Source organism: Mesoplodon bidens, assembly GCF_964165515.1.
Source record: "Mesoplodon bidens genome assembly, chromosome: 8".
NCBI classification, from domain to species: domain Eukaryota; kingdom Metazoa; phylum Chordata; class Mammalia; order Artiodactyla; family Ziphiidae; genus Mesoplodon; species Mesoplodon bidens.
Genome location: NC_138165.1, coordinates 67,129,018 through 67,146,162, shown reverse-complemented (window position 1 = coordinate 67,146,162; position 17,145 = coordinate 67,129,018). Strand labels below are relative to the sequence as shown.

General features: G+C 34.3%; 1 long non-coding RNA gene across 1 annotated transcript in view; it reads right to left on the bottom strand.

Annotated features, from left to right (window-relative positions):
- Positions 1–882: 882 nt before the first annotated feature.
- LOC308621493 overlaps positions 883–17,145 on the bottom strand; it is a 408,448-nt gene continuing 392,185 nt past the window's right edge. Inside the window, exon 5 of the long non-coding RNA XR_014016473.1 lies at positions 883–962. This is a non-coding gene — a long non-coding RNA (uncharacterized lncRNA). The remainder of the gene's footprint in view (positions 963–17,145) is intronic.

Genomic DNA, 17,145 nt, shown 5'->3' with positions numbered 1-17,145 from the left:
AGCATATTACCTATCAGATAGATGGAGTTCAACATATGATTCCTAAGAGATGACTGACTGAATATTAAAATCCTTCTATATACAGAGTGTATAAATTACCTCCAGGAGGTCTTCAGTAGGTAAAAAAAACACAAATACAGAAAGTGGGATATACTGATAAGACATTATTCATGAAAATATTTTACTGTTTTTGTGCTTTTCTTAGAAATAATTTACTCCAAATGTCCTTGGAAATTTTCACTATTTCAAAGCAAGTTTAACAGATTGTTTAGATTGAATTTAAGGATGATTACTATAGATATAATTAATTTTAAAAAAGATGTTGGAGGGAAATCTGAGCACATAGTTTTTTCAAAAGTTATATCAGTAATCTGTAGATCTTTTACTATAAGATATAAGCAAATGGGAAATTCTTTAATTCCACTTAATAAGAAAGCTCTTTAGGAATTAACACAGTCTGAACAGCTGTTATTTATAAATGTAAATCCAATAGACAACTTTTGAGAACATAATTCAAAAACCAAAATGATAGAAAATCATATTAATTATGTAATATAAATAATTAAAAATTTCAAAGTATTCCCAAAATTAGGGCATTTTCATATTATGACAGTGCCTAGGGTGGGAAACATCTAAATAATATAAATTCTGTTACTGTAATTTATAAATAATAAATCTTTTCTTCCTCCCCTCTCATATTAGCCTGGAGAGGAATCTATTTTATTTTGGCAATAATTTACTTTTATCATTATGGTCCTTTGTCTTATAGATAACCTGAACCTGAAACTAGAAATTTTACTCTGAGCAAAAGAAACAGATATCATAAAGGGAATGTAGCTGTTTTTAGTAAACAATCAACTTACATGATGAAGAGTCAGAGATGCTGATCTCTTTTAGGCACTGATGGATGATAGGAGAATGGAGACGGCGGCTGACATTACACACAGGGATCCAAACGTGGTCTAATATGAAGAGATTGGAAAAAGACATTAAGTGTGATTTTTGTTATTTGTAAGAAAGCACAATTAGACCATGACTAATTTCAAAATGGATTTAAAGTGACTCATAACACTAAATTATATACCTGACAAAGAGCTGAAAAGACGGCAGACTTGGCTCTTTCTTCAGACCAGACCTGGAGCTGCCCCAGAACTGAAGGAAAAGCATCTGTGTCTAAGGAACACAAGACTGAAGGAAACCCCTTAGGATACAGAAAGTGTCTGCTGGAGTGTCCCAGGGTGGCAGAGTCCTGGTGTCACAGTTCGTGAATAAGTTGGGGAAAGCTTTTTAAGTATTTCTTTTCTGCCCACAACACAGTCCTGGGTAGGTTATAGTTTCTCAATAAATAACATGGGACAAAATGAATAAATATATACATACATGCATCCATCCATCCATACATAAATATAAAAAAAATAAAATAAAACTTAAAAAGTGATAATCTATTACTTTTTGAGGGTTGGAGGGTTACTAATACTTAAAATAATCAAAAATTTCTTTCAAAAATAATAGGTTATATTGATAATAGAAAGTAGGTAGGAGTAATTATAAAGAATTAAAACCAAGTGGTAAAGGGCCAACTTATTTCCAAAGAGAAATGAGTTATAGCAGAACTTGGGGGCAGGGCCATTTTTATTTTCAAAAGAGAACATTTTCACTGCCAAGTTCTTTGGGCAAATTTTCAGTGTATTGCAACATAAAACATGGAAAAGATGATTTTGCCATAATTTTTCTTTTTAAGATATGCCACTATTATTTGATCTCCTTGTTGTTCGTTAACATCCACAAGTACCTGACACCCCCATTCTGTTTTTTGGTAGGGGTGGACCTTTCAGGTTGAATTACAGCAAAATATCTCCAAATGGTAGAATTAGTTAATCTGTTAGAAGATGAATTTAGTATTAAGTGTTGACAAATTCTGTCAAAAATCATGATTCAAATTTAATTTTATTGATACTAAATTGTTCTTTCTGGCAAAAATTAGCCAACAATTTAATTTTTTTTTATACTGAATCTTTTTTTTTTATAATAAAAACTACCAACATGTAAGAGGACTCTCATCTTGTCTACTTGATATAGGGTATTAATCTAAAATAGCTTGTAAATTATTCAGATATTATAAAAAAAAACAAGGGTGAGGCTAATTCATGCACTATGACATACAATAAGGGAATTTTGCTTGCCAGAAACTTCTCCTGGTTCTGAGTCTTAGAGTAATATTATGGTACAGGCTTTGTTGATGCATTAATAGCATAGGATTTATATCAAGACTGTTCATTCTGGAATGCAGTCAGAATCTATTTGTGGAATCAAGGCAAGATCAATGAGCACAGTGAAGAGCTTATTCTGTTATTAGCCATTTTCTTGGTAAGACGAGAGTGAGGTTAGACACAGTAGTGGCGTAATTGTGTCTAAAATCTGCCTGCTTCTCATGAAAGATATTAAATTGAATTATTCATTCTTCTACTCTGTTGAGAGAGAAGCTTAGTATAATATTAAGGTGATATTCAACATATAAAAGTATTTATAACCTGGAGGGGATAAGGACTTCTTTTCATGACAATCAATTAGACTGTATTTTGAGACTATCTAAAAAGCTTCTAGAATAAATAGTTTAGAATAACTGAATTTGCCTTTCAGGGGAAGAAAAAATATATATAGTTGCAAGAGTTGCCTGATTTGGCTTTTTCAGTTTAAGGAGATTATGCATTTTATAGTAGATAAAATGATAGGAATCCCAGAACTATAAAAAATTCAGAGAGGTATTCCAAAAACTATCAATTTGAAAGAAATACTTCACCTAATCACAAATATAGCAGTTTTCATTGTGAGTTAGAGGCTTTCCAAATGGAATATTGGCTCTGGAGACTAAATTCAAAGACTCCCTTTGAAATCTGTTAAGATAGAAACTGTTGTAATTATTTTGAATTGCTTACAAAAATTCTAGCAATTATTTTTGAATCACTTTATTCAGTCGCATAATTTTTTCTTTTCTTCCTGATATTTAAACTTTACTTCATCAAGGTTTAAGTAGTACGTAACTTAAGGAAACATGGATACATTTGGGGATTAACTGTGTCATATGGAAGTATCTAATTCAACACTACCCTGGATAAATTTGAAATCTTCAGTTCATTTACTGAAGGATGTTGACTCTTCCAGAGCAAAACAGCAGCAATGCCCAGGTAACAGAGATATACTGTATACTTTCCAGATCTCTGAGTTGACTGCTCATGGGTGACTTACGCCATGTGACATAATTTTACCTGTTGAGATAAGATGTATGAGGAGGATTTGTTAGTTTTATCAAGGGACTTGGCACATTTTCTGCCAGGAGAAAATGATGGCGTCTCCATTGATAACCTCTGTTTTAGGCAAAGATGACATGAAAAATATTTCACATAAGGCCTTGTGGAGTATTAAAGTCCACACTGTGCTAAGAGTTTGGGAGACATTTAAGGTAATCTGGTGAGCCCATAGGAAGTATTAATTTACTGCCAGAAACTACAGTGTGTTTGCAGTGTTCAAGAAGAGACTTCTATGCTGTCTAGGCTCAGTGCCTCAGCTCTAGATGTAGGAAACTTTAATAACACGCTTTAACCACTAAGGAGAGCTCAAGGGTCCTCCTGCTTATTCCATTTCTGTTGTGAGTCAGGAAACTACTCACTGTGCTTTTATGGTTTCAGACTTGGAGTGAAAGGGGCAAATAATTTAAAAGCACTATTATCCTCACTTGCACTCTTTGGATTGACTCTTTTTTTTTTTTTTTTTCGGTACGCGGGCCTCTCACTGTTGTGGCCTCTCCCGCTGCGGAGCACAGGCTCTGGACACGCAGGCCCAGCGGCCATGGCTCACGGGCCCAGCTGCTCCGTGGCATGTGGGATCCTCCCGGACAGGGGTGTGAACCCATGTCCCCTGCATCGGCAGGCGGACTCTCAACCACTGCGCCACCAGGGGAGCCCTGGATTGCTTCCTTTGAAACAACTACTTACAACTTGTATGGGTACTCTTCCATGTCCTGTGGCTCCTACTCTAAATAATCTTTCTTCAAGAGGGGAAAAACCCAGAAACCCCAATCCTCCACCTCACCCCATGCACTAGAACACGTGAGAATAAGAGGAAGCCAGAGACTAGCATATTATTTGAGCAAATCACTCCATCTTCTTCCAATCTACAAGCACAAACACTCTCAGCTATTTCTGTCTCAGTTTACCAGAATCTCTAGAGCTCAAGATCTGTGCTGGTTTGGCCTGAAGGCGAAGAAGCGAAGTTAGGATCATATCTAAATCTCTTTTCAAATAAGATATCGGAGGAATCTATTTTCCCCTTCCTTTCCTCATCTCTATAAACCTTGTCTGCCCTGATAAGGATGCAGTGCATTTTACTTAAATGTTCCTTAATGAAATAACTGACTAGTGTCATAGAAAAGGCACTTCAGGATTTACTGCTGTATTCTGTGTTTCATCTACTTCTAGCTGTGACATTGATTGATGTTTATAAAATACTTAAACCTCTACTGGCAGCTATGGTTATTATTTTAGAGCATATAAACAAAGAAGTGTGGGTGAAATTATGCAGGAAGAAAAAAATTTCTTGACTTTCCTTTCAAAATAATGTTAATAATAGCAATTATAAATTCGAGGGAAACATTTGAGCAAATAGAATTTCTTATCTAATGTTTTCAAACCAAAAGGTTGTCTTCATTAATTTTTTTTATTAGTTTCTGCTTTATAACAAAGTGAATCAGTCATACATATACATCTATTCCCATATCCCTTCCCTCTTGCGTCTCCCTCCCTCCCACCCTCCCTATCCCACCCCTCCAGGCCGTCACAAAGCACCGAGCTGATCTCCCTGTGCTATGAGGCTGCTTCCCACTAGCTATCTATTTTACGTTTGGTAGTGTATATATGTCCATGCCTGTCTCTCGCTTTGTTACAGCTTACCCTTCCCCCTCCCCATATCCTCAAGTCCATTCTCAAGTAGGTCTGTGTCTTTATTCCTGTTTTACCCCTAGGTTCTTCATGACAATTTTTTTTCCTATTTTGCAAGTTGGCTCCACGGATGTATTTTAGTTAGCACAATAATAGATCATTTTTTGAATAACTCTGATTATCATTCCACATGGCAGTAGCAGTGAGATTGTAGTCTGGTATTAAGGATCTAGTCATCTTACATTTTTAGAAGTTCTGAGATAAAGAATTGAGGCATCAGTTAAACATCAATCATTTTAAAAGTTGATAGTCATTTTAATGGTAATCTTAATAGAGTCTTTCCTTTTAAAGACACACTCATGATCATATCCTTCTAGGGGTTAAAAGCACAGCTATTTGATAAACATATTGACAAGGAATTCCAACAGCTATAAAAATATAAGGCCCTGATCATCAGCCAAATAAACTAAATTCTGCTCTCAGTTAGGTCATTTGTTTTCCCGTTCAAGTCATTCCAGAATTTGAAGCCAAGTAGCTGAATAACATTGTAACACAGCCATACAATGATAGTCAGCAAGAACATTCCTGAAACAATTCAGTAAAAATCTATTTGTTGTAAACTGTAGAAAATTATTATTATATTAAATTTTCAAATAGGTGGAATATAAGCTTAAAGGTTTCTCTTCCCTTTCAAATTGCTGCTATAACAAATGGGTTGTAGCACCAATCCTTTGGGGAAGAAGTTGGTTTTCAAGGTTCTGGTTTATAGCTGGGATCTGTTTGCCAGTTAAGTCTTGACTTGAGATATACTTTGGTTACAAAGTCCCTCCATTCTAAGCACTCAGTTAAAAATACTGAGGTAAATCTGGGAAGCCACGTGAAGAACTGGGCAAAGCTGTAAACTCTGCTCCTCTTGCTGATGTTCTAGTTTACCCCAAGATGGCCAGACTATTCCACACTTCAAAGAGAAAAATGCCTAATTCCTTTAAAATAATAAACGCTCAATAGCCACTGGTTCTGTACCTATCTCTACTTTCCTTATTCCAAGGGCTGATTAGCTCTGGAAAGGTGAAGAAGGTCTATCTTAAATTACCACCATCTGGGACTTTTCTAGACAGTTAATACCCACTTGGTAAATTTAAGACCCCATAAATCAAGAGCCCTGGGAACTGGAGCTAGGTGTATGCTCCTAAATTTTATGGCATTTTTTAGACTGCCAGGGTTCAAATCCTGCCATGGACACTTACTAGTTGTGTAACCTTATGTCAAGAGTCTTAAATAGTTCTGTATAGAAACTTAAGACATTTAGTTTCCTTATCTAAGAAATGGACCAAATTAGAATATGTGTCTCATAGGGTTACTGTAAGTATTAAGAGAATTGTTGACATAGGTAAAGCACTTAGAACAGTGTCTGGCTCATCATAAGTCCCCAGTAGGTGGTGGCTATCATTAATGTTTATTATTAATGCTAATAGCCTTACGTGTCAAGGTAAATGATAGGTACTCATTGATATATTATGAATTAATATCTCAAAATATTTGGCAATTCATGTATTTTTTTCTCAAAAATCTTGCTTTGCTTGTTCTATAACAACGGAATTGATGACCAGTAAAAACATGTGGTGATTAAGTAAAAATATTTATTAATGTTTCTATTAAGCAATGTAGCATGCAAAATGTAGGGGGCAGATTTAATAAATAAAAGAGTAAGAAAAATGCTCAAGGAATTTGTTATATCTTGCAATTTAAGAACCAATCATTATCTTAATCAAAAACTATTAATGAGAATTGTTCTATGAAATAAATACAAAGAAACTTTATTTTAAGTCATATGATATTAGAAAAGCAAGTTTCATGACTAGAAGTGTATATTCTTGAAAAAATACATTTTCTCAATTTACATTGTCCCCAAATACTTAATAGAGTTCAAGATTAATATTTCGTCCAGTTGCAGTGCCCACTTAATAATTATGTGGATACATCAATGAGAGATTAGAGTGAACTCATAGATAAGTAAAGTCTTGAAAATAAGTCCTACCTATTTAAAAAGACAAGGGATTGAGGTTATTTAGTTGGAGGAACTAAGACTAGAGTGTGAATTAAGAAGTAAACAAAAATTCCTTCTACAGAAGTGATAGTCATATGACTTTACTGGGAATTCTAGAAATCAAGGAATCTGTATAGAATAAAAGTCAGTAGGCATAATATACTCACTGACAGTAGCCTGAGGGATTCTAGGTCATATCCCTAAGAGCGGTTTCTTTTAAACATATGAATGGATTACTGAGAATGACTGGAACTACTTTCAGTTCAGAACTGATGAATTCATCAATAATTAGAACATTTTCGGTTGGCAATAACTAAAATCCTGACTTGAACTTGCTTAAAAAATTTACTGACCCATGTAACTGAAGTAGGTCACACAAGGCTCAGTGATATGACTAAGAGTTCAGTTTTTATCTCTGTGATTTACCTTAAAAGATATTGACTTTATTTTAAATGATGTTCCTCTGGTGATCCCAGGCTTCCAAGACTACATTATTCTTCAGTTATATCATCATTTATAGCAAATCTCTTGGTTTCACAGTGATTGGGTCCACTTAGTTCAGGTGCCTCAAACAGTACCAATCACTGGAAACAGGAAAAGAAGTGCTGATTGGCTTACTTCTTACTTTAGGACACTTGCTCTAAAAATGGAGCTGAGAAGATTCCGTTTCCCCAGAAGCACACCTTCATTAAATAAAAATCTGGAACTACTGGGGAAGAGTTAGAGTAGATGCCAAGAAAGCACTAACAAACCCTCCATCTAGGTCCTATTATGCTGAAATGGACTTTAATTTCTCCTTGGTAAGTTTAGCAAAATTTTCTTTAAAAAAAGATTAGATAACTGCCACCCCACTCTTGCTACAGAGTGTATATTATATTAATATGCTCCATGATTGTACTCTACATCTGTGATAAGCTAAAGGATAGAGTGTAAAGAACCCCAGAGATGTTATCAGGAGACGCGGGGCCTAGCCTTGCCTCCACTGATTGCTAACAGTTAAAATTCAGCAAGTCACCTCATTTCCTGATAATTGGTTTCCCATTGTAAAGTGGATATCAGGTTTTTCCCTTTTCTCCTTAGCAGAGTTGTATTTATCAAATGAGATAACACACGAGAAATAAGTAGGTAACTTATTTTTATTGTAAAGTAGGTTGCACTATATAAAATAAGGGAAATACTGTTGTTTTAAACATTAGACTTTTGCCATTGTCTGGTTTAAGAATTGGTCTGAAATGAACGTTTTTAAGAGCTCACTGCATTAACATTTAGAACTTGTCAAGATTTCATTGCCTATGAGTCTTGGAAACATAAATGAACTCCACATGTAGGATACTAAATTTATTATGTTGCTTTCAGTTTTATTTCAGAAATTTGTAATTATTAAATTGCTCTTGAAAATCATGCCTTATATCTCCTCTTTATAGGGGATTTTAGTACCTTTGAAACTTGATTTCTTTGTTCTTTTGGTTAGGTTTGAAATATAGCACAATGGAAAAGGTTAGAGGTAGGATGTGTGTTCAATAAAGGTTTTTTCCATAACTTGGAGCTCAAGAAATGAATCAGTGTCATTGGCTAAGTGAAGGTCAATATGAAATAATTCACAGGAAGGTAATGAGACATTTTAGACTGCTATTCAAATACAAATTATCAAGTTTGATAAAGCCGTATCATTTGTATTAAATCATATAAGATAGTTCTATTATTTCAAATATAAATTTGGAAAAATATTGCTTTTTGATCCTTTGAGGCATTAAACATATTTCATTGTATTAATTTAAAGGATTATTTTTAGAACTGTTACTGTCAGTTATTAAAATGGTTTAAGCCTAAATATCCATTTGTGTGTGCTTACATACTCCCCATTGCCTCAATACCTATCCCCATGAATTCAGATGAAGTTAAAATATAAATCTTTTATGCAGTTATTTTAAAATGTTAGAAATTATTATAATGTTTCCATTTGACATCCACCACTCTACATTAGCTTATTTTGAAGAGACTAATGCTAGAATTTATTCATTCGTTGTATATTTAAACACTGTTATGTAAAAGGTATTGTACTAAATGAATGTAGATATCAAATTTCATAAGAAATCATTCATGCTTTTATGGTTTTAGAATCAGGCACAGATATAAATCAATTATATGTAAGATCTGTGATACGAGTGGTAGACAAGCACTGAGGAAGTGTTCGACAAACACTAGGGAAGCAGGCATTATTTCCATCTTTAACCCAGGGGAAAGAGCTCATGCAGACAGTGAATATTTAGCTGGGAGGTTCACATGCAGTGATCTGAGTGGAAAGTGCATTCTCAGCTGAGGGAAGGTGATGAGCAAACCTGCAGAGGCAGGAAAATATGATGAGTGTTGGTGTGGACACACCAACTGGTGGTCAGCTGGCTTAATTTGGTCCGCAGAGATGTTTTGTTTGTCCTGTATCACAATTAAAATTCTTTAGAATTGTTGCCAACATTAAAAAGCAGAGAAATGATGGGTTTCCAGTTTCTTGTGAAAAAGTGAAGTTTTAACTCTATCCCACATTACAACATTCCAACAGCCCCACACAGCAATTATTTGGAGCTGAGAAGCTGCTGCTTCATCCTAAGGGAGAAATCACCTTCCTTTCTCAAAATAACTGGCTTTTTCCTTTCCTTACGTTACTTGCTTTGTTCCTATAATTGAGTTAGCTGCCCCTAGCCAGGATTACAAAAGTTAATGCTGTGTGGAGTTGACTGATGTCTCTGTTTTAGGATGTATTAAAACTTGTAACATTTGTTGTAAATAATATATGTTCCATAAAAAAAAAAATCTTGACTTTTTTTAGGGAGATTAAAAATGAAATTTCCTTCAGATCTAATCAAATTTGAATGTTAGTTTGTGTTGTGCTCACTATCACTAATAATCAAAATAAAGGTTTTTTTAATCTTCATTTTTAAATGTAAATTATTTAAATGTAAATTATTTAAATGTATAATATTGAGGAAATATTTTCAGAATGTCAACAATTTGAAATACTATTTAACCAACTCTGTATGTGCATGTTATCGATTGACTGATTGAATATGTGTTTCACATAAAGATGAGCTATGTTTTTACAATCCAAGATTTGGATCATGTAAAATGATAATTGGAAGTTTTATATATTCCCAAGTCTTTTTATGCACCTCCCCACAAAAAAATGTACACTGCTATTTCTCTTTTTTTTCAGGAGATCAGTATGAAATTTTGACACAATTGATCCTTTCCAGGATAATAAGCTGTGAGGAATTGGCCTACATTTGGTCAGCTTTGTCTCATGCAAGTGTTTTATACACTTGTCTTAAAAAACAAATCTGCTCAATTTGAAACTAAACATTTTACCTTATATATAAGTTTAATTCTTCTCAAGTTCAAATGTATATTTAGATTTTGATTTTCATAGGTTACATTTGATTTGTAATCCAAGGAACAGCTACTTATAGTAAATTGAGTGTTAGTAATATTGGTAGTAGGTAATAATGATCACATATTATGTAGTGATATGTATATAGGAATATGTGTAGCTTTCCATAACTCATAATGTGCTCTCAACCTACAGTAGTAACTGTCCCTTTGGACACAACTGGAAAAATTGGGTATTTAGGCTTAAGATTTTTTTTTTTTGGTGTGAAACTTCATTGTTATATAAACACCACTGCCTACTATCAAGTAGTTCCATAATTCTCAAAAACTGTGTTTTAATTTGTCCATCAGATCATTGTTGGGATGTTCTGTGTAATGAATGGAAATATTTACCTGTATTAGTTCTATTTTTAATGTCAAAAATTATTTATTTAATATTCTCTATGTGTTAGGCATTCTTCCAAGCATTTTACATAAATTAACATTTTACATAGTAACAACCATCTTATGGTGAAGGTATCATTAGTAACTCCACTATATAGATGGGGAAACTGAATCATGGAGAAATTAACTTAATTGCCCAAGGACACATCATATGGAATGGAATAAAAAACAATTCCAGGTGATCCACCTCAGAACCCACGCTCTTCACCTCTAAGCTATGGTAGTGCAGACCAGAATGATCTCCTTACTCTTAATGAAAGTTCGGATGAGATTGACATACTTCACATATTTAGTCTTCAGAAATACTAAAAATTCCAATGCTATGCTAACCTTTGCTGTCACTAGGGAGGATTTTGCAATTCAATGTAATAAGGTAGAACTATGTGAAATTAGCATTAAATATTCATTTTTATCTACAAAATGCCATATGGTTTTATACAGCTCAAGAAAATACCTATTAAAAGTTTATCCCCACTTGAAAATCCACATTAATGTCATAGTTTATATGAACTTTCTCCTGATTACCCTGATATAAACACAACTTAGGTAACAGTGGGAAGAGCCAAATGGCCATAAAATTTAGTCTAAAAGTTCAAATAGACTCTGGGTTTAGGTGACGATAGTGGTTCCCACAACATGTGGTTATACTCTGGGTAGATGTTCTGAATAATATGGAGAGGAGTGACTTCAGAAATTAGATTCAATTTATTAGATCAAGGAATTAGAAAATATCTGTCATAAAGCAAAGCTTAAAAATGCAAACCAACCTCAAAAGAGCCTAATCACTTTGTCATAAGAATTAAAAATATTGGTTTTCAAAAATAGGAGTAGAACATATTAATTCCCTGTATGCCTTAGCATGTATAGACAACTATTTTTTTATGATAAATGAGCATATAATATATGGGATTCCAAAAAAGTGTTTTATATTTATTTTAATCCTAGAAGATTTAGAGGGAAGGCTTGATTCTCCTTAAGTTCAGTGTAGATATAATTCTTTCCTGTTTTATTTCTTAATGTAATTTAAATTTAGTAGTATCTCATGGATTCCCTCAAAGAAGATTCAGGGGTTTGAAATAAAAGCCTGAAAGATGATTTGCATGAAGTTGTCATGTTAACAGGGTATATGTTGATAAATTTTAGAATCTGCTCTTTGGCACATTTTAAATGGTCAATATCCTCCCACACACATACTCACACATACACTTACCAGAAGTCACATCAACTATTATAGTAACAGAGAACAGAGAAAGACAAATAATGCCAGTAAATACCTATTCTATCTATCAACTGCTGGATAACGAACCTACCTAAAACTTAATGGCTAAAATAAAAATTATGTATTTTGTGCATGAATTTTCAATTTGAACAAGACTATATAGGAAGAACCCATTGCTACTTCACTCAGCATCACTTGAGGCAGCTTGAAGGTTGGGGCACCAGAGTCATGTGGGGTACCGTTTACTCATACAATTGAGAATTGATGCTGCTGTTCACTAGAATGTTAGCTGGGCCTTTGGCCAGAACATTTCAATATTGTCTTTACATGTGGCTTTCTATGCTTACAAAATGGTGGTGGGGGTCCAAGGAAAAGCATCATGAGAAGGGGAGGAAAGCAAGCAGAAGGTGTATCACCTTTCCAAATTAGCCTTGAAAGACATCAAGGTACAAATCTTCCACATTCTACTGGTTAAAAGCAATTAATTAAAGTCAGCTGATAATCTAGGGATGGAAACTTACATTCCACCCTTTGATGGGAGAATTGTCAAAGAAATTACGGAGTTTAGTTTTTTTTTTAGCAGCATTCCTGAGCTATGATATACAGTAAAATGCATATGTTAAAAATATAATTTGATAGGTCTTAAAATATGTATACACCTATGAAACCATCACTACAATCAAGATGAAAACATAGCTATAACCCCCCAAAATTTCCTTGTGCTCTTTGTAATTTCTTCCAACTAACCCTCCTCATCCTGTTCATCTATATATAGACATTATTCTTTTTTTTTCTGTCACTATAGATTAATTAGCATTTTCTAGAACTTCATAAAAATGGAATCATGCAATAGATTTTTTTTGTCTGACTTGTTTCACTCATAATTATTTTGAGATTGATCCATGTCATTGCATGTATCAACAGTTAATTTTATTGCTGAGTACTACTCCATTGGATACTACTGCACTGGATATACCACAATTTGTATATCCATTCACCAATTGATGTACATTTGTATTCATTCCACTTTTTGGATATTATGAACAATTCTACTAAGAACATTTCTGTACAATTCTTTGCATGGACATGTTATCATTTCTCCTGGAGAAAATACCTAGGAGTAGAATTAATAGGTCATATGGTAGAAGTATATTTAACTTTTTAAAAAAATGCCAAACTGTTTTCCAAAGTGGTTATACCACTTTCATTTTTAGCTCCCACATATAAAGAGTTTGAAAATTGTCACTCCATTCCTTACAGGAAAATGATGGACAAAATCAATGACTTTCTCATATGATTAATATGATTAGGACTCTATATCAGAGAACAGAGTTTTCAGAGAAAATCACCACCCTGAAATCTAGATAGAAAGATGAATTCAGAGAGATGCACTGTCCAAGATTTGCTTACATAAGGCAGAAGATTCTCAACACCATACATTGGTAGAACTATTTCCTTAACTAATAATTTTGACAAATTTCTGGAGACTAAGTACAGACTAGTGTGAGAAAGTGAGAAAATTCTAAAGGCTGCAGTTACAGAGGATCCCCTTCTCTTTCATGGACTTCCCCTCCAGGAAGCCCAATGGGTTCTCATGATGAGGAACTGAGAATAATCTCTTCCTAGCTCTGGAAGGGGGAGGGAAAGAATAGCCATTGTGAATTCTACCTAGACCCTTCTGCTTAACAGAAACCTACTCTCCAGAGGGAAGGACTTTTACCAAAAGGCTTACCTCAAGGTTTTGCTAAAACATTGTCCCAGATGGCAAAAGAAAATTCCACCCACTCCAGCCTGCCTCAGCCTTTCTGTTCCACCTAAGGGGAAAATAAAAAATGATACTCAACAGGGGAGAGGGCCTCAAGGAAATAGATTGAGAATGCTGCACCAAGGAAAAGAATATAGGGAAGAGAGAGATAAAAAGCTACACCTGTGTAGGAGGGACAAAAACTCTTGGAAAGGCTTCACTCTGAGATAGAGGCCTATTAAAGCAATGATATTTTTAAAAAAGTTCATAGAACATCCTGTTCCGCATCACCCATCATCACTTCAAAATGCCTTCACTATAACAGCGCAAATATCTGAAAGATGCAGACTCCCTCTGAAGAACAGAACAAAGGTAAACCCCAAAGCCATGGAGGGAGACGAAATAAGGACATTTTAAGAATTTGAAGCCTCCAGTACTTATAGCTGTAACAAATATTAAACAAAACATATCTCCTCTATGGGACATTATAGGCTTTTTAATTTCATTACCTATTACCCAAAACAGCATGTCCAGATTTCAAGACCACCAACAAAAAACAGCAGGCAAGCCAAAAAGTGAGTAAAAACAAAGTTTGAAGAGACACAACAATCAAAACCAGATTCAGAGATGACACATATACTAGAATTATCAGGAATTTAAAATAGCAATGATTAATATGATTAGGACTTAATGCAAAAATTAGAAAACTTTCAAGATCAGATGGATAATGTCAGTGGAGAGATGGAAACCGTAAGAAAATTCAAAAAGAAATGAAGTTAACTAACAGTTCATAGATTTTTCTAAAAATCTGGTAAGAAAGCTTCTTTCAATTACCAATTAGCTAAGAGCTTTTTTTTTTTTTCTTTTCTTTTTTCCTGCTGTACGAGGGCCTCTCACTGTTGTGGCCTCTCCCGTTGCGGAGCACAGGCTCCCGACGCGCAGGCTCAGCGGCCATGGCTCACGGGCCCAGCTGCTCCGCGGCTGTGGGATCCTCCCGGACTGGGGCACGAACCCGTGTCCCCTGCATCGGCAGGCGGACTCTCAACCACTGCGCCAACAGGGAAGCCTTAGCTAAGAGCTTTTTATTAGGAATGTTGGATTTTGTCAAATGCTTTTTCAGCATTTACTGAGATGCTCACATGTTTTGTCTGTTTTCAGTCTGTTTACATTGATAGATTTTCAAATATTAAACCAAACTTGTTTTACTTGGTTAAACCTCACTTGGTCATGATACATTACCCTTTTTAGATATTGTTGGATTTGATTTGCTAAATTTCCAACAAAAAATTTCCCATCTGTGTTTATGAGGAATATTTATTTTCTCTCCTGGTATTGGAATAAAACTAATGCTAGCCTCATATTATGAGTTGCACAGTATTTTCTACCTTTCCATTTTCTAGATTTTGGTATCATTTCTCTCTTAATTGACTCACTGAATTTCCTAGTAAAGCTATCTGGGCCCAGCATTTCCTTGGTTTGAATGTTTCTAGATACAAATTCAATTCTTAAAATAGATACAGGAATATTCAGATTGTCTATATCTTTTTGAATGAGCTTTGGTACTTTGTCGCTTTCAATAAATTTGACAGTTTTATCTGTTTCAAATTTATTGATACAGCATTGTTGATAATATTTATTATTATCATTTTAATATCTGACTAATCTGTAGTGGCATCACCTCTTTCATACCTTACATTGATAATTTGTTTCTTCTTTTTTTCCTGATCGGTTGGGCTAGAAGTTTATTAATTTTATTTATTTTCTCAAAGAATCAGACTTTGGTTTAATATTTTTCTATTGTTTTCTGTTTTCTACTTCATTGATTTTCACTCTTATCTTCTTACTTGGGTTTTTAATTTGCTCAGTTTTTCTAGTTTTCTAATTTCTTTATGTGGAAAGTCATTGATTTGAGTTTTGGACTTACTTTCTCAGGGAACTAGCATAACTTTTAGCAATTCATGTCAGATAGTTAGGCAAAATATTTACCATCCATATGTATTATTTAGGGTTCTCCAGAGAAACAGAATCAATAGGATATATAAATACAGATACAATATATTTTATATATATTTATATGTATATATTTATATATCTGTATCTATATATTTATATCTAGAGAGAGAGAGAGATTTATTATAGGAATTGGATCACGTGATTATGGAGGTGGAGAAGTCCCACAATCTGCCACCTGCAAGCCGGAGAGTGGAGAACCAGGAAAGCTAGTGGTATAATTCAGTCTGAGTCTGTTGTACAAGCACTGGAGAAGACAGATATCTCAACACCAGCAGAAAGCAAATTAGCCCTTCCTCTGCCTTTTTTGTTTTATTCAGGCCCTCAGTGGATTGGTTCTTCATTGGTGAGAACAAATTTTCTTTATTCAGTGTACTGATTCATATGCTAATCTCTTGCAGAAATACCCTAATAGACACATGCAGAAATAATGTTTTACCAGCTATCGTGGTGTCCTTCAGCCCAGTCAAACTGACATAAAACTAACCACGGCACCATGATATTTCCTACTTTTTGTCTGGCACATAGTCATACTCTGTCAAACACTACCATTTAATGTTGTATTGTTTATCTCCTCACATGGTATAGTAAAGCAAGCACAGTCCTGGGTTAAAAGACCTAATCTAGAATCCTGCATCACCCACTTATTAATCTACATAGGGCTCAGTTTCCTAATACTAAAATATGAGTATAGTTGTATTCCTCTAGGAAGATGAAAGCACTAAATGAGATATACCTGAGACTGCATTTCCAAAGCTTCAGTTCATTTGTACTTGGTTTTAACTTTATTCTAAGAATCTGATCACTCCTTCCAGTAGTGGAAACTAAAGTGATAATTTAAAATATAGTAATCATCCCTCTCTATTCACATCTCTCATGTTTAATTTTTGTATTGTGTACATCTTCTTTAAAGTCTAAATTTATTTTAAAATATCAAGCAAAATTTACCCCAGGATTACACCACAATACTTCCTGTTCTGTGACCAAGACCTCCAAAGTACTTAAGTTTAAATCAATATTGTCCCATTACTAAACAGGAGACATCAATCCTGTAAGATATATCTGTGTGATACATAAAACGTTAGGAGAAAAAAGGGACACTAGCATGAAGAGTCCTAGTGCAGATGACCAGCCAAAATTTTCCCTTTTTCTCAGTTATTTTGGTATCATGTAAATGTAGCTTCTTTTAAAAGAGCATTTGATAATGTTATAATATAGTCAGTGACTTGCTGATATAGTGTGGACTGATACTTGTATTCTGCATAGTCATATCTATATTAAAATGTTGATTAAATTGAAATTTTATTTCAGCTGGTTTTATTGAAATAAAAAGTCACTGTATTTCTTCTTCTCATTTTTTGCCTAA